The 18,383-nt window shown below is 43.3% G+C and overlaps 1 protein-coding gene across 4 annotated transcripts in view; it reads left to right on the top strand.

Annotated features, from left to right (window-relative positions):
- KCTD1 (potassium channel tetramerization domain containing 1) overlaps positions 1-18,383 on the top strand; it is a 183,932-nt gene that overhangs the window by 138,267 nt on the left and 27,282 nt on the right. The window lies entirely within an intron of this gene.

Here is an 18,383-nt window from a genome sequence, read left to right as displayed (position 1 = left end):
ATCATTTGGCCCGCCAACTTGTGAACTAGAAGGAAAAAAAAATACGAGAGACTCCTATCAGTGAGTGGGGCAGTATATTTAGAACAGTATGCAAAAGTCCAGGAAGCCAAGATTGACTTGCTTTAAAAAAAAAAAAAAAAGAAGAAGAGCAGTGGGATCTCTGAGCACTCAAGGCAGATAAGTAAATATAGAAAGTGTTTGAAGAGGCAGAGTGGTTTACAAATCGGCAGTACACGCTTGATGCTCATGAGACAGCCCCTCCCGTGTCCCCACCCACCCTCTTCTAAAGGAGTTCCAGGGAAACAGTTTGCTTTGTTATCACCTCTGGGACACCCCTCCTGGCTCTGCCTCCATTTGGGGGCTATGCCCAGATCCTCTAAGGGAACCGATCTTCGGCAGCTCTGCTGGTGGGTGGAGAAGGAGGAGGCAGGAGCTCATGTGGGCTAAACTCAGGTTAAGGGAGTTTCTCTGCTTGGTTTTGCTCACATGAAATGGAAACACACCACTTGAGCTTCAGGAGAGCACTAATTGCATCTTTGAGAACTTCTCATAAAATGACAGATACCAGGTAGCTTATAGCCTGCACAGGTAGCACCAACGCAGACATCGCTGGCATCTGGTAACTGCATGAAGACCAGTTTCTTTGGTTTTGTTTCTTTCTTCTCGCTCTACTACCTGATACTTTATGACAGAACATGAAGGTTGAGAAGAGGAAAGATGAAAATATTTTCTCTCGATTTCCAGATTCATTTTCTGCCATTGAAGTGAAATGATTTCTTAAAGCACAGATGACTATTAATTCAATTCTCAAAGAAACTGTATATTATTAAATGGAATTATTTAATCAGTCAGTTATTAATATTACTGAGTCCCCGCTTTCCCTCAGCGCATTGTAAGAGGTGCTCCAAAATCATGCCACGTGATGGCTATATTTCCCAAGAATATCATGATATAAGTAAGTAATGTTTCTTTAAAAAAATACTTCCATTCCTTCTGAGCTAATACCAACAAAAGAAAATCACCGTGCCTCTTCAGATGAGTCCTGAATTCTAGGGGGCAAGCTACAAAACGGAGGAGTCAGAAAGCCAATCCTTAGCAATAGCAGAATTCACGAATCTGATCTGATGGCCTTTTGCTTCAGTCGGATTCTTAAACTCTGATCCAGGAGGGAAGTTAATAATTACCCCATTCACATATGATGTATTTATTTCAACTCCTCTCTCAAATAATTTGCCACTTTAAAGATCTCAAACAGTGTTCCGCTGGGAGAGTCTGCCTCTGGCCACCTGTGCATGGGTTTTTCTGAGTCTGCATTCGCATTCTCATTCCCCACACCCTGAGACATGCAGCGCATTCCGTGATCTCAGTACTCTGGATATCTGCACTGTCTCTATGACAGCCACTAGCCTTGTGCAGTCACTGAGCACTTGAAATGTGGCCGGTCCAAATCAAAATGCCCTCTAAGTGTAAACATACACTGGATTGTAAAGAATTAGTATAAAAAAAATCTCAGTAGTTTTTTATTATTGATTTCGTGCTGGAATGAGAATATTCTGAGTTGAATAAAATGTGTCATTAAAATTAATTTCACCTGTTGCCTTTTACTCTTTTAATGTGTCTCCCAGGAAATCCCAAATTACATTTTTATTTCTATTGGACAGTGCTGAACTATACACAGGTTTTTAAACTTCTAATCAAACCTACTTCTCCCCCAACCTGATACTTCCATGCATCAAAACTTGAATTTTTCTTTCACCAACTTACTTAGAAAAGATGAAATTACTCATCTTCCTTTCCCGATCCTTCCCTACACTTCTTGTCACCACTGGGCCAAGGTATCATGGGGAAAACATCACATATAAGTTATGGTTCATTAGTGCCACATTTGAATGCTGACTCTTTCATTCAGTAGTTGTTTGGCCATGGACAGGTCCCATTTCTAAGCGCCTGTCTTCTCTCTTGTAAAATAGACACAGATCTGTCTAACCTCGCAAGGCTATTGAGAGGATTAAATGTGATTACGAAAAGCACGCCATGGCCCTACGCCCAACACATAGTATTGCCTTTATGCTTAATCTTCTGCCAAACCTAGCAATTGTTTCTTTTCAAACTGGCTTCCAAATATCAAATATATCCCATTCCTTCATTTTCTAGACCATGGAAACAGGCACACTTTAGATTCTTGTCTGAATTAATGCAGGCTCCAGGGAATCCTCGCCTGTTCTGTTGATCTTGGTGCCCCTACCTGTCCCAGAGCTGCTGAGCTGTTCCAAGATCATCTTTATTGTTAGGGAGATATTTTTAAACATATATGTTGAGACTCTGAAACAAGCCTTACAAAGTGACTTCTCTTTCTTTTGCTTACACCTAAAGCAGATGACAGTGCTTTAGATGTTGAATAGACCACTCTGCTCCCTCTTGGATTGTGTGTGTGTGTGTGTGTGTGTGTGTGTTATAAATCACTCATTGTTCATTTCAAGGCAACGATCAGTTTAATGGGATCTTTACATAAATTTTCATAGTCAAAGATACGGAGAAGAAAGAGTTTTGCGCTTTTCTTATGCATGTCAGGTGCTCCTTCCAACTTCTGAGAATATCTCTTGCATATCATCAACCCTTTGGGGATAAATCCTAGGAGATTAGTTTGTCCATGACTATGTAATTACAAATAGCTCCAACTCTTCCCACCCCATGGGACCATTCCCTGACCTCTTCCCCTTCAGCACACCCTAATTTCTCTCCCACTTGTCTTTCTCTTGGTGTAGCCCAAAGGGGAAGAAGGCTTTTTCCTTGGTTTTGTTTTCTAGGACTTCAAGGGGAGACTTGTAGTGTAAAAAATCCTAATTTGTTTGTAGTAAGTGATTGTAAAAGATGTCATGTCTTTCTACAACTTCAAAGGTCCTGCAGAGAGCCTTTATTCCATTTTGAAATACTTTAGGTAGCTTTTTATTCTGTCTCTATTTATCACCTTCTTGGCTAAAGACTACCTTTAGAACCCCAGAAAATGGTACAATGGACCACACAGCTAAACATTAGAAGCACCTGGGAAGCATTAAAAGGCCAGGCGCAGTCCTGCCCCAGACCAATAAAATAGGAATCTTTTCAATTTGCCTAAGAGATCCTGATTTTCACCATCTGGCTTTGAAACAACACCAAGATGTATAGTTCCTCCAAGTGAATATAAGCTTCTTCCTCAATGAATATTTCATGCTATATCATCATGGCCATTCCACCAAAAGAAAATACCTTTTGATCTTTATTTCTTTAATTACCAAGGTTACCAGCCTTCCCTGTTTGTGGGTACCCCCTGTGCTTTTTTTTGGATGGGGGAGACTTGTAAGCCCTGAGTAGGGATTCAGTAAGCAAGCTGACTTTTAATTTTACAGCACGGTTCATCACTCACATTGTTATTCACATCCGTCGTCAGGTGGTTTCTAGCTAAAGGGACGGAAGGTTTCAAATTAACTGCCGTAGTGCATACATCAGTGATGTGCTCTGTCTTACTAATGTTTTGTGTAAGATGCAAAACAGCTCTGTGGAAGTGTTTATGAGACCGAGGCTGATCCACACCACCTCAGGGATCAAGGAGGTAGATCCCTTGCAGAGGAGCTGACAAGTCTCTGATTCCAGTTGCTATTCGGAATTGTAATCACCAAGAAAAACGCCCAGTTCAGATCTGCAACAACTTTACATCAAATGAGTAAAACAAAACAAAACAGAAGTTAAAAAAATATAGTACCATCAGGAAGATTCTTAATGGATTTATGAAGAAAATAGAATATATTTTACTTGACAGTTTGCTAACTTGATACTTGTTACTTGCTAGTATCTAGAACATGGGAGGTGGCCCTCACTTATTCTCTTGCCCCGGGCCCTGCATGTTTTAAGAATGCACCTGATTATATCTGATTTAAAAAATCTAAGGTACCCATTGTTAACATCATTGATAACAACAAAATCTAGGTATCTAAATCATTTGTCCTAAGTAATTAAGATTGGTACCAAATGACATGGCCTCTTTAAAATCTCCCGCTGTTGCCGCTGAAATATCTTTGTAGCCACATGTGTGTGTGATATTAAAGAAGCACCCTGTGCAGGGGTCTGGGAGGCTCAGTAGGTTAAGTGTCCGACTCGATTTCCGCTCAGGCCTTGATCTCAGTGTTGTGAGTTCAAGCCCCGAGTTGGGCTCCACACTGCGCATAGAGTCTACTCAAAACGAAACAGAACAAAACAAAAATATTCTGTGCTTTGAAAGAATACACGAGTCTGAGTCCACAGGTCCATTTTTTGTCCTTTATTATGAACAAAACCAGTATTAACAGCAGTTTTATTGATGGTTATTCAGATGTAGACTTTTTAAACCCGGAAAGTGGGCTGTGACTGCTAATGAGAGAAACCTCTCGGGTGGTAATAAGACAGGGGTCTTAACTAAAAGAGCCGGTCAGCCAGTGACCCAGAGGTGAAAGACGAGATCTCATGTTACAATCCCCTGAGCCATCCGATCTGACTGCTTGACAGAGCTTTTGTGTATTTTAAACCCGGTACATGAGTTAACTCCCACATAAGTAGATTATGCTAAATTGGTCTCTCCTAAATAGCAGCAGAGTTACTAAGCACACTGGCATATGTGGGTAATTGCAAAACTCAAGAGACGGCCTTTCAGCCTTACAGTCAACACCCATGGCCACCCAAGGGGTGTGTGTATTTGGAGCTTTAGGATGGAGATGCCAAACATGTGTGCCTTGCCAGCAGAGATCAGCTTCTGGCGTGCTTCACTCTTGCTGTGTTAGCCATGAAAGCATGGTTCACGTGGAGCTGCCCCAAAAGAGCAGTTGGATGAGCGCTCCAGAAAGAGACTGATGTGCACACTCTCTCAGGACAACTGAATTGCAGCGTTTGGATTTCCATGTAATTGTGGTAGGCCAGCCGAGGAGGTTTTCTGTAATCCTGCATTAGGGCTGAGGATTCTGTGCTGTGACTCTGTGACATCATGGTTCCAGTTTCATACGCCAGGCCCTAGACATGGGTCCCATCCTGTCATCACGTGGGCCTGCATTTCAGGATCCCAACAAATATGCCAAAAAAAAAAAAAAATGCATCCTCCTTGGAGCACAGTTCACTGAGCTTTCTTGCAGAATTACTGTAGGATACCCAAAAGGGGGCTTTTTAATATAACCTGTTCTTTAGATCAACATGGTTTATAATGCAGTGCCCATCAGGGTGCCTAGGTGGTGCATCCGTTAAGTGTCCGACTCTTGGTTTCAGTTCAGGTTGTGAGCTCTTGAGGTTGAGCCCCCATCGGGCTCCACACTCAGTATGGAGTCTGCTTAAGACTGTCTCTCCCTCTCCCTTTGTCCCTCCCCCTGCGCTCTATCTCACTCTTCCTCCCTCTCAAATAAATAAATCTTATAATGCAGTATCTATCTCACATTAAAAAAAAATCACAGAACAGATTACCGGGGAAGTAGAAGTCATACTGAGATATACTCTCAGCACAAATGGAAAGAAAGAGCATATCCCTGCTGCTTTGAAAACGCCTATGGAAATGCATAAAAGGAGGACAGTCTAACCTAATGGTGAACAGTTTTGATTGCTCAGATGAGTTGATCTTTTAAAAAAGAAAATTAGTTTAGAGGGGGATTGAAATGGAGGTAAAGCAACCTGGCAAATGAAAAATGGAAAGTTTCTCCAGGGTAATAGGGGCAATTTTCCTTTTCTCTGTCTCTTCTTGTCATCTTACATTATTGCTTTTCCAAAATTGCTCCTCAGTTATATAGGCAAAGAGTAAATGAAACCAGCTTCAAAAGAAGACTTTTTTTTTTTTTTTTTTTTTTTGAATGATGAAACTGGATTTTCTCTTCAGTACTGAAAAGCCAGGAACTTAACGCTACACTACTGGCGGATTCAGCAAACTTCCTTTGCCACTTGGGAACAAAACAGATCTAGATTTTAAAGTGATATAACTCATAAAGTCTTGTCTTAGAGCAGACTTCAAAGAAACATGGAGCCTTGCTACGGTGCCTGTATTTATTCCTGTCCTGTTCTTTCATCTACTGGATGATTTCTAACATGCTCCCCAGTGGCCAGGGCGTATACAGGTCAACAGAAGTCCTTGCTCCCCTGTGGTTTACATGGGGAAGCGGGGAGGACAGTCAATAAATGGCATTTGAGTTAGTACCAGGTGAGGTAGGAAGTAAGAAGAATAACACACAGAATAAATACGCCCACTTTGGGATATAGCGTGCCCCCTGTATTAGGCCAAAAGATCATTATATTCCTACATATTTGCTCATCTAAATTTTCACGACAAAATCTAGTTTATTTGTTAGTTTCAATTTATTTTTTTATTTTTTTAATATTATTTATTTATTTATTCATGGGAGACACAGAGAGAGAGAGAGAGAGAGGCAGAGGGAAAAGCAGGCTCCACGCAGGGAGCCCAATGTGGGACTCGATCCCGGGTCTCCAGGACCACGTCCCGGGCCAAAGGCAGGCACCAAACTGCTGAGCCATCCAGGGATCCCCCTAGTTTAAATTTAGAAGCAGATTTTTGTCATTTAGACAAATCACCCCAATCTAGGCTCAGTTGCCTCTTTTGAGTTCTGTTACTCATCTCCTGCTCCCTGACAGTGCTCCCTGGCACATACAGATAGATGTTCACCCCTCAGCTCAGCAGGAGGGGGATACAGAGTGAAGTCTTCTCTCGGGGCTAGATCACTTCACTGCTGTACTGACCCTCATACTATTCCTGAGACATTTTCTTTCATTTTGCATTCATTGGTCGCAGAAGTTATACTCGAGTTTGACCAAAGTAGTGAATGAATGGATGAATGAATGAATGAGTGAATGAGGGCAGAAACCCCCTTGGTGGCAAATAACAAAGCTGTTTTTTTCCCCTAGCCACTCCTGGCTTAGGCTGGGAAGAAGGTGAAGGCCACCCTACCGCCCCGGGCCTGTGGCGGCCGCAGTGCCATCGACGGCAGAGCGGATTCGGCAAACTTCCTTTGCTGGGTATCTAGCATGAGGCCGCTCAGGATTGGACCCTGGGTCTCGTTCTCGATCTTTCTGACCTTCTAACTCGCCAGGAACTCAACCTCATTTGGGATAGAAACACTGGCCCTAGAGAGCTCTTTCTCAGTCTCCCATATTCTTCCTACGTGGTACGGTGACCACCGCCGAGTGGATGTTCAGAAGTTTGCTTGATACATGAATGAATTATTGGGTGAAGTAATGGTGTATGGGGGCCAGGTCCTCAAAACAGTGAAGGACAAGTAACTGAGTAAAGGTGTTCAAAATAGTTTAGTTTACAGGCCAGGCTGGACTCCTTGTCTGTGTTTCTCATCTAACATGCCACAGTGATCTTAGAGGTAGGGACTGGTATTTAGCCCAGCTTATAGATAAAAGCACTGCAACTCTGAGGGGTCAAGTGACTGAGTAGGATTCCCACTCTCATTCCAACTCCAGGCCCTTTGTGGTTTCCTCTTTTAGAGCTGTGCTTCTCAACCTTCGGGGCATGTTAGAATCAAACCAACAAACCAACCTGGCCCTACCTGCAAAGATTCAAGTTTCATCGGTCTGGAGCAGGGCATGGGACAGTCTAATGTTTCCCATGGCCAGCCATGTAATCCTTCTTACCACTTTCTGGAATGTTTTCTCACAGTGGTTGTGAGCCAAGAGAGCAGATCGTCAATGGTAACTTCAAGCCATTTTATTCTTAAGGTGGCCTTCACTCAGTTCTTTAGGCTCTGGGGTGATGTAAGGACTTAATGGTAGGCCTAGTCCAATCAGAGCCTCAAGGATGTACATGCTTTTTTTCTTCAAAGACAAAGCCCAGAAAGGGATTTTTCTATATTCTATTTACCCTAAGGGAAAGAGTAAGGAGAAGGAAATAAATCAACCCAGTCAACAACCCCCAGTGAATCAGATGAACAGAATGGTGACACCTGTCTTCTAAATGTTTTTCTCCAACTGATACCTCCTCCCTAAGCCCCCCAGACCAGAGTTAAAAATGCAGGTTCCTGGGCCCTCCCCACCATTCAAGTGACCTGTGTGTCAGGATCCGAGGGAGTCTGCAGTTTTCATCAGCATCAGGCGATCCACTTGCAGCTCAAAGTTTGGGCACCAGGTCTTCAGAGGCGGGTGTGGAACAGAAACATGCCAACATCCCCACCGGGGTCAGTGGGGGGCAGAGAAGGGATGGCAGTGGTGTGGCAGGAGACAAGTCCTTAAAGGGAGACTTTTCCTATTGATTCTGGCTTGAGTCTCGTCACTTGGGACAATGATATGGACAGTGCTCCTTTTGATATGTCGTAATGAATAGTGTCATTGAGCAATGCCAAGATCATTTTTGCTCTGTGTTTTTTATTGTATTTTCATGTTTCCCCTCATCATACAACAAAGTACTTTATAATGCTCTATGCTCTATTTACTCGTTTGAAAAGTTAATTAGTAGGTAGTTCATAGAAGATTCTGGTAATCTTTCACAAGGTTAATATGTGAATAATAGACTCCACTTTATAAACTGTGTCTTAAGAACAATTCCATTAAAAGGGCTGAGAATTGGCAATGTTATTTCACACAACCCAGCTCATGAATCTCTTAGGACTTTGGATCCTCAAACCGTGTAGTTTCTTCAAAACAAAACAGAGTGTAGTTCCTGTCAGTCGCATAACCGATTTTGGTGGAGTGCTTCATTTGAGACTTACTTTATGGCAAATGAGGACCAACATTGAAACATTTTAGGTGAACTTCCAGAAGATGAACTGTATTTTGGTCACGTAGAGAGCTCTGTGGGCAGGAGTACTACACCCTACAGCGTTATTCTTGTGTCTACCATATAGCTCTTCACAGCATCTTCCCAGGCTGCCATGATCCACTTCATAGAGATGTGAAATCTCTCTGTATCAGAAAGGAGGCACCCCTGTGTCTATGCTGTGTGTATTCGTGGCTGAAATAAAACAATGCAAGTTATTCTCAAGTTAGGAGAGTCTTCTGTATTAAGCCAGTGCAGAAAATAAACTTTTCCCCCCCTTAGATTCCAAACAAAAGCGTTTATTATTCAAAACCAAAACACCTGATGTTGTAATTTGCATTTGAATTTTGAGAACTCTAAAAATAATAGTAAGCCTCAGAGAGTCACATTGAAGGATTCCTTGTGGGCCCACTGAGCACACGCATGCTCTTTGCTGAAAGCCAAGGTACGTTAATAGAGGAGTCTGGTCCACTACATCTGCCAGACTGTTTGTTCTATTATCACTATAGAAGTAACTCATTAAAATGCCATTTCTTTTTGGTAAAAATGCAGGATTTATAGCTTCAACTAGGTGGATTATCAATGTTCTGCCTCTGAAAGATTACCCTCAGGATGCCTGGAGATAGAAAGTAGCAACAATTGAGGGCACCTGGGTGGCTCAGTGGGTTAAGCATCTGACTTCAACTCAGGTCTCCATCCTGGGGTCTTGAGATTGAGCCCCAAATTTGGCTCCATGCTCAGCGGGGAGGCTGCTTCTCTCTCTCTCCCTCTGTCCTTCCTCAAGCTCATGCTTACTCACTGTCTCTCTCAAAAAAAAAAAAAAAAAAAAAAAAAAAAGTACCCACAATTGGTCCTTAAAGCAACAAGCTGACGTGGGGGCATAATGTTATGCCTCCATTCCAATGGAGGGCTTCTGAGTGTGCTCACGGTGGCCCTAGTGAAAGAAGGAAGAAAGTGTGAGACATAGTGCTGTGGGGGTGTCTAGAAATAAATTGTACTGTTACAACTGTATGCATGTTGTGCATTAATATTCCAAAGGCAGATAACCAGAAGCTTCAATCTGGTGGCAATCCCTTTTGCAAAAGAAAATGTTAAAGAAAAAGAAACTCCAAGTCTCAATCCCCCAATTATATCAGCTTTTTGCTAGACCATCTGAATCTAATCAAGATACAGTGTCAGTGGAAATGACACTGTCACTGGATAATGGCTTCCTGCTGCTACATAAGTGCCATGTGTCCGTTTGCTTAGTAATGACATTGCTGCTTATCTTTTTTGGTGGTAATGATTATTTTTACTTCTGCGCAGTGTTTCTTACTGTGTTCCCATATTCAGAAGAGAAATTACAACTGTGCATAACAGCTAACCACCACTTTCAAACAGCAGTGAACCTTGCCAGGCCAAGGGCTTCATCACTGGAAGGTGGATCTGAGCGCGCCCAAACTTGCTTTCGTGATCTGAGCTGAATGTGTTCCAGAACTCCTGCCCGGCTTCATTAGACTTGTCAAGGCCCCTGCCATCCCTCCAAAAATTGATTTTTTTTTTTTAAGAAACAGTTTAGAAGGCCCTGAGGGCTGAAAGCTTACCTAAAAAATGAAAACTCTTCTAGTCTCAAAGCAGTGCAAACAGTCAATAGCAAAGCAGAAAAGAAGGATCTTTTAAGTGTATCCCACTGATCCATAATCTTAGGGGCCCTATGGAAAGCCCTTCATCAGCACATCACCATTTTGATGATACATTGCAGAAGGAACAAGATGGCATGAAGGGTGGAAATCAGAGAAAATTGTCGCACTCATTAAAGTGGACTGGAATAAAGACTGTAACAACCCAGCAAACCCAGGGAACAATGTTAAATATGGATGAAGCTCTGGTCTTTACCTTGCCTGGATGTCTGTGCCAGTTAGAAACACCAAACAGTGACAATATAATTTGTATTTCCAAGTATGCATGCTGTTGGGCTTGAAGAACCCATTTGTAATCCTTTATGTAGATTTTTTTGAAGATTTTATTTATTTATTCATGAGAGAATACAGAGAGAGAGGCAGAGACATGGACAGAGGGAGAAGCAGGCTCGATCGAAGAGGGATACAGGACTCGATCCCAGGACCCCGGGATCAATACCTGAGCCAAAGGCAGACGCTCAACCACTGATCCACCCAGATGCCCCCCTTTTTTTTTAATTAATTAATTAATTTTTTTTAAATTTTTATTTATTTATGATAGTCACAGAGAGAGAGAGAGAGAGAGAGGCTGAGACATAGGCAGAGGGAGAAGCAGGCTCCATGCACCGGGACCCTGATGTGGGATTCGATCCCGGGTCTCCAGGATCGCGCCCTGGGCCAAAGGCAGGCGCCAAACCGCTGCGCCACCCAGGGATCCCCAGATGCCCCTTTTATGTAGATTTTCAAAATTAGCAAAAGTATTTATTTGTCAAGGGAGCTCTGGCTTCAGTACACTTCTCCCACAGGACTTTCAAATGGAGCAACAAGTATGGGAAACGATGGCTTGTGATGACAGCTAAACATTGTCACCTGCTGTTTAATAATCATCTGAAAAGGGAAAGAAAAAATAAGAAATTCTTGTTATTAGCCGAGAATATTCATTTTTTAAAATGTTTTGCAGGTTAGGGCTCCGTTCTGAATTTTGTTGGAAGGGCCGGGGAGAAATAGAGAGCTAACACCCACTGCTTGGGTGTCTATGGACCAGCATGGGGACTCTGGGTAAATTCTTGAACTATGATAAACCCCAGCAGGGCGGAGATGGTTACACAAGACACACACCTACCACCACACATTGTTGACTATGGTGTAGCCAAAGGCAGGATGCTGTCAGCAACGTGTTCCTTGTTTCCCAACCACACACACCCGAGAATGTTGTCTTTGAATCATAAGCTGATAGAAACTTAGTATTTTTCAGATGTCATTTTCACTTGGTGATTATTTAAATCATCTTATGACATAAATTCAAAATCTTAATCTTCTCAGAATAAAAAGCCTACCAGGCATGTTGTCCATCATGATTTGAGGAAGCAAATCCTGGACTTTTTTAAAAAGGCAGTCTGAACATTTTTTACATATACTTTATAATGTTTATGTACTTTTGAAGCTGTGTAAATGTGACTCTTGTCCTATTTGCAGCCTTCTTTCCATCTATAGAGGCCTAACTCACAGTCTTGAGGCTAACCCTCCTCCCTTTTGGATTTGTTCCTCAAAGCCTCATTTTTGAGTGTACTTTCAAGCTTCCTTGTCACTGTGAAGTCATGCAGGGACAGAAGAACTCAGTCATCTTCATTCATCCAACCATACTATACTCATGAGCAGTTGAACCATTCTTTGGTGCTATACTAAGACCTTTGGACCATGTCAGTACTGGCTGAGTGAATGTGTGTGTGTGTGTGTGTGTGTGTGTGTATGTGTGTAGGAGCAAGGATGGGGTACAGAAGACTTAGGGTAGATTCACTTTCTTTCCTTCTTTTTTTTTTTTTGTTCACTTGCTTTCTTCCATATATCTTCTCTTAGGCTTTCAAAAGATCATTTACCTCATTTTTAGGTAAATGGTATTTTTCTCATTTTTAAAAAATATTTTATTTATTTATTCATGAGAGACACAGAGACAGAGAGGCAGAGACATAGACAGAGGGAGAAGCAGGCTTCCTACAGGGAGCCCGATGTAGGACGCAATCCCAGGACCCCAGGATCACAACCTGAACCGAAGGCAGATGCTCAACCACTGAGCCACCCGGGTCACCTCATTCTTTCTTTTTTTTATTAAGCACTATGTTAAGTCTCTGGTTTTTCACCTCTGGGTACTAAGCAAAATATTGAAGTACTTCACTGTAAACTGCTGTTCTGCTGGCCCCATGATAAGCAGGAAAAAAATTTAAATTGAAAATAGAAACAGCTGGCTTCACCATAGTCCTCTGTCTGAGTGGCATATAATTAATGTGATGTGTTTATTTGAAGTGACTACTGTGACATGTTGTCAGCCACCTCCCAGAGTCACAGTAAAACACCAGAGGAAATGGGGACAGGTTCCCTTCCACATCCTGGTCACTGATAATCTCAAAGTGGAGCAGAGCAAGTGGGGCCACCGGGAGAGCGCAGTCACAGGGGAGGGACCGAGCAGGGTCCGTTTATTAGAAGAGTGATACACAGAGTGATGTCCGAGAATGTGTCATCACACAGGAGAGCACTGGTTCAATTGTTAGGTCAGCTAATATTCAGGAATATTAGCCCAGGAATAAGAACAGTCACTCAAAAACAGATTAAAATCAATGGGAACACATATAAAAGAGTTTGCTCGTATAACAAGAAACTAGAAACAAGAAAATCAGAGTGGAACTGCAAGGTGAATGAAGGCCGGTGGAAGGTGCCAGAGTGGGAAGGGGCAGCAGAATGTTCTGGGACAGCCAGCCACAGAGGGTCAGGGGCAGCACGGAGCATGGGCTGCCCTTACTATGCAGGGAAAAGAGGCTGCAGCCCTCAGCGCCCCTCAGCAACCCACCTAATGGCTTTGGCCTCTGTTTCTCCATCTGTAAAATAAAAATACTACTTTATGAAGTTGTGAGGTTTAAATCAGATATTCCATGAAGTTTTTAGCAGCAGATCTAATAAACTCAAAAACTGTTGGCTATTATAACATTTTTTTTCTCTGAATAGTAATTATTATTGTAAAATGGAAAACATTCTAGGGTTTTAAATCAAGAGAAAAAAAAGTGTGTCAAAAATACCTCCAAATATAGAATAGACTGTCGGGAGGAGGGCGGGGTGGCCTATGGGGGCAGGCTCGTGTGCACATGTGCATGCTTGCCTGCCCAAATAAAAAGCGAGAGAAAACCTAAACAGAAACTGTTTGAGCCGAAAATATCCAAGTGGCCTCTCAGGGGAGGTTATGATGATCTGATCCTGCACTGATCTTAGAAAAATAGCTCTAGAAATCATTTTTAAGCAGGCATTTGCTCGAGCCAGAGAACAGGACCAGGTGACTATAAAGGTTTTCTTCCAATTCCAGATGCACAGCAGGATTTCATATAGAGTCAGAGTCCTGTTTTGGCGTAGCACACCATTGCCGAAGGACGAAAATCTGTCAGCCTCCCCCGAGCCCGTGCCAGGTGGGCACAGTGCTCTGCCGAGGCACAGAGCGCCCAGCAGGCAGTGAGGGAGCGGCTCCGGGCCCGGGTCTGCAGTCCAGCTGCCCGAGTGTGAATTCTGGCCTCGGGGCTGAGAAGCTGGCCACAGCGTCCCCATAAAACGGGGTGAGAGTACCCACCTAGTAGGCATGTTGTGAGCACTCACTACTGGGTCCTACACATGGTGAACTCTCAGGAAGCATAGTTCTTATTGGACCTCCATTTATTCTCCTAAGAATTCTTTGGGCTAGGTATTATCCCACTTCTCAGATGATGAAATCAAAACTTACAGATTTGGTTTGAAAGATGATAAAGCCAGGATTCAAACCCAGGTCTGTGAGTTTTAGGGCCAAGTGTGCTGGGGCCTCCTACACTCCTACATTCCTGAAAGCACCATGCCCAAACTTTTGTGAATAATGGTGCCCTTACCTGCTCCTCTAGGCTCCATACTTTGAGAGAGATGCTCTTCACGGGCTGTGCTCCCACCTCACCCATCATGTTCCTTCTTTTTTTTTTTTTTTTATTTAAGATTTTATTTGTTTATTTATTCATGAGAGACACACACACACAGAGAGAGAGAGAGAGAGGAGAGACACAGGCAGAGGGAGAAGCACAGGCTCCCATGCAGGGAGCCTGACGTGGGACTCGATCTCGGGTCTCCAGGATCACGTCCCGGGCTCAAGGCGGCGCTAAAACGCTGAGCCACCTGGGCTGCCCCCATCATGTTCCTTCTTGCCTGAAATCTCTTTCCAAGACCCTGTACCCATCTCCTTATACCTCTTGAGCCCTAGAACTCTGCACTGACATTGCCTCCTGCAGGAAGCCTTCCCTGACTGCCCTGGGCTGGCTGGGTCCTTCACTATCCTTCCTTGACTCCCAGTGGGTCTGCAGCAGGCTCATTTTAAAAGGCCTGGCCAAGCACCAGGAACATGGTAGGCACTCAATAAATGCAGAAATAAAAAGCCTACTTATGTAAATTTTGGTGGCTTAAAAAAATCGTGTTAATTGTAATAATACATTTTTCCCTAGTTCACAGTCAATGTAACTCTTGGAATTAAAAAAAATAATAATTGTTCTAGTCAGAGTCCTGGGGGGCACCCCTGAGTGGCCCCGAGCTCCCCCTCGAGCCACACTCACGCCGAGTAGTACCATCCGTGATCAATTCTCGAAAATGCCAAGTTCCGGGGTTGTTTCGCTCTCATCGTTTTTCTTATATTTTAAACTTGCCTTTCCTTTCTCCCCTGCTTTCTTCAGTTCTATGTATCATTTAAGAAAATGATGCTGCCTCAGGGAACAGTACTGGAAACATTACTTCCCCATAAGTAGATACAATTTGTTTTGTTTATTCCTACCAAGAAGGTATTTTCTCCCTTCTCTTAAATTACTTCTGTCCATTTCTGTAACAAGCTCTGAATTAATTTGTATCAGTGTGCATGAAATATAGACAAAATTTCCCACGTGTGGGAACTATAAAGATTCCAGAATTGTCTTAACAGTTATAATACTTTAAGCATATTAAACAGTGTTTATGATAATTCAGACTTCCAGAACACTAAGTGGATTGGTGATTTCTTTCTTTTTAAACATTATAATAATACCCAGCATTCCCTTTTTTTAAGAAAAAAATATTTTTATTATGGACATTTAAAAATATATATATATAAAAAAATATATATATATATAAGAATAGAGAGAATACAATATAGAACTCCCAAGGGTCCAGTTTTCAGCCATCAACCTAGCATGTCTCTTCCCTCCCACCACCATTTCTCTCCTTTCCTATCTCAGCAGAAGGGGGAAGAGGCACCCCCTGGTTGCCCCTTTCTGTGGGTTCCCCTCCCTCTCTGCTGTCCTGACTCTGGTTTCAATGGCAGTGACAGCTGTCCACACACCTCTGGCACGGGCATGCACTTGCACGCTCACGATTATGTGGCCACAGACACACCCACCTTCACCCAGCCCTCTACCCTATTTGCTATCTTCCTCGAGTTTCAAATATTAGGACGAAAACTTGGCTGGGAAGGTAACTTGGAGCAGTAGACATAACTTACTAACATAACAGACTAACTTGGAATAGTAGACCTAAAAAAAGCATGAAGGTACAAGTGCTTCTGAATAGGAAATTACTCAGAGAAAAATACCCTTCAAATCCAATTTTTAAAAAAGTGATGTCCTGATTGGTGGGCTAATGGCAAGTTGTTTTTCTCTTCTGCTGCTTCTTCGTCCTCTACTCTACACTTTTCCAATTTTCAACAATGAGTAGGTATCACTTTTATAATTTAAAAATATCCCCCAAATGCTAAAAGGGGTAATTTGCCCGTTGCTTCTGAAGCTCTTACCCAGCAAAATAAATCTGGTCAAGAAACTAAATGAGATCTTTTCCTTGAGTCCAGACCGTATTTTCTGTGGCATGGAAGCCCAGCGGTGGAGAAAAAAGGCATTTCTTGGCCAAGGGAAGCTAAGTGGGTGACACGGCCCAACAGCCTCTGTCCTGCCCTTTTGTCACCAGCTTATCCCTTGGTCTGTCTTCGGCACTTGTTTCTCAGCCCTGAGCAGGGTCTTCTCCACCCTCCCAGAGCAAGACGATCCTGCACCCCTGCAGATGAAAGGCCCTCCCTTGCTGTATAATTACCGTGTGCGTTCTGGCTCTGGAGAACTGAGAGGATTAACTCGCTTGCCTCTGGGAAAGCGAAGGCCCGGTATCATCTTACACGCCACGGTGCCTGATGTGACCTGGTGTTCACCAGGCGGCTTGAAGAGGGTGTGTGGAGTCTTGGAAGCGTTGGAAACCTCTCCTTAGCTGCAAAGCGACAAATCCCCACAGGGTGTGTCAGGATTAAATGGAGGGACACGGCACATAGGGGAACATGAGACCTGCAAGGTAACTGGCATTGGAACCTCATGTGTAATTCCTCTCTCCAGAAATTTTCATTGTCCTCAGAATTTCCCATCTCATTTTATGCCCCCTTCACGTTGTACCAACAGTTTGGAAGTCACCTCTGAAGTCTTGGAGTATTTTGATTTGCTTCGGTTGAGTTTAGGGTACCTACCCTGCCCCTGAGCCTCAACTTTCTGTATCGCGGCTATTAAATAGTTTCTCTACAGAATTGATAATCACCAGATTTTCTAGCAAACTCTACTGAACTATAAAAATTGTGCACTCCCCCAGGAAAGCTGTCGAGGTGTTGTTTTCTTTGTTTGAAATTACACATTGCAAAGGTATTATAAATTACTGGTCAAGAACACAGGCTTTGAATCAGATCCAGGTTGTAACTTAAGCCAAGTGACAACCATTCTGGGCTTCGGATTCCTCACCTGTGAATTGGGAGTAATATGGCCACCTCATAGGATCATTGTAAAACCAAATGAGATAAAGCCCATAAAACAGCCAGCTCACTCTTTGGCATGGAACACAATTCAATAACTAGTAACCAGCATTAGAGCAGTTGTCCTCCACGGGCTTGAATGTGACCCCTGCCCATTACCCCAGGGACAGCATGGTGGTTTCAGAGCCAGCTCTGCATCCACCCAGCTGTGCATCCTCAAGCATTGCATATTTGGGACTCCGTTTCTCCGTTTGTAAAATGGGATGTTGATCTAGGTCATCCCGGAGACCTTTCACTTTTAAAAATGTGGATGGCTGTTTAAGAAGAGGTGCTGCGACAGTTCAAAGGGACGGAATGACTAACTGAACACCTCTCACGTTCATGATGTTGACTTGTTCCTCTGTAGTCTGCTCATCCTCCTTTGCACTGCTTCTCAACTCAGCTGTTTGTCAGGCTTATTTGGGGAGATGCCTGAGCCCCAGCCCTGAGCAGTAATTACATCAGAATATCTGGCAGTACTTTTTAAAAGCTCCTCGGGTGATTTCAGTGTGCCACCAGGGTGAAGAACCTCTGGTGTATGCAAGTAACAGCCAAAAGCAAGGCAGAGAAGAAAGGACTTGAATAAGCCACAAACTGCATCTTTGAGGAGATGTGATTTCAGATCCGTGTTTCATTCAGTCTCACTTCTAAATTTGCTCTTCCGCCTAACAGCATCGGAGAGCATAGGCTGACTTCAGCCCCTATCAGCCTCGAAGCCCAATCCAGACTCCTTGACCTGGATGGTACAGCTTTTCACCATCTCACTCTGCTGCTCCAGCCTCCTTTTTCAGTTGTCCTGACTCTGCCCCCAGTGGGGAGTAATCACACGCCTCCTTTCTTCTAGCTTCAAGCCTCTCTATCTTCCCTACCCCTCTCCTTTCTTACCCGACCTTCCTGCCACCCCGGTACTTGGCCAACTTCTGTTTATCCTTCAGGTCTCCATGAACTTTCCCTTTCTTCCACGTGTCCCCAAAGTTGAGTGCACCTCCTGTGTACTTGCCTAACCCACTGCACACCCAGGAACACAGTGCACTTGCTCTGCATTCCCAGCTCCACAGACTGTTAAATTCCACAAAAGCAAGGATGTGTGGTTTATTCACCACTGCATTCCCTATATTTCGCATGGTCAAGCGCAGCGAAT

Source organism: Canis lupus, chromosome 6 (genome assembly GCF_048164855.1).
Source record: "Canis lupus baileyi chromosome 6, mCanLup2.hap1, whole genome shotgun sequence".
Lineage (NCBI taxonomy): Eukaryota > Metazoa > Chordata > Mammalia > Carnivora > Canidae > Canis > Canis lupus.
The sequence above is the reverse complement of the archived record's forward strand: the minus strand, read 5'-3'. Positions and strand labels throughout refer to the sequence as shown.